Below are 719 nucleotides of genomic sequence, written 5' to 3' on the forward strand. Positions count from 1 at the left end.
TGGATGTTCAAGGTCCATTATATGAGTGAGAACATGTGATACTCGGATCTTTGTTTCTGTGAGAAGTCACTCAGTATTATAGACTCTAGTTCCATGCAGGTTGCTGCGAAATTCATGATTTTGTTCTTTTTTATGGCTGCGCAGTATTCCATCGTGTATATGTACCACATTTTTTTAATCCAGTCCTCTTTTGATGGGCAGCATGGTTGTTTCCAGGTTCTTGCTATTGTGAACAACGCTGCAATAAACATAGGTGTGCAGGTATCTTTTTTATAGAGCGATTTGTGTTCTTCAGGGTATATTCCCAGTAGGGGGATTGCAGGGTCATATGGAAGGTCAATTTTTAGAGCTTTTAGGAATCGCCACACTGCTTTCCACAGAGGTTGCACTAGTTTACACTCCCACCAATAGTGTAGAAGTGTTCCCTTTTCACCACACCCTAATGGGACCTTATTAAACTGACAAGTTTCTGCAAAGTCAAAGAAACCATCAAGAGAGCAGGGAGACAGCCTACAGACTGGGAAAAAGTATTTGCCAACTCTAGGTCTGACAAAGGCTTAACATCCTGGATCTACAAGGAACTGAAATGTACTGAAAAGAAGAAAACAAACAACCCCATTATAAAATGGGCAAAAGATATGAACAGAGACTTCACAAAAGAAGACATCCGAGCAGCCAACAAACACATGAAGAAATGCTCAACCTCACTAATCATCAGG

Source organism: Carlito syrichta, unplaced genomic scaffold (genome assembly GCF_000164805.1).
Source record: "Carlito syrichta isolate Samal-C Ts95f unplaced genomic scaffold, Tarsius_syrichta-2.0.1 Scaffold309859, whole genome shotgun sequence".
Taxonomy (NCBI): Eukaryota; Metazoa; Chordata; class Mammalia; order Primates; family Tarsiidae; genus Carlito; species Carlito syrichta.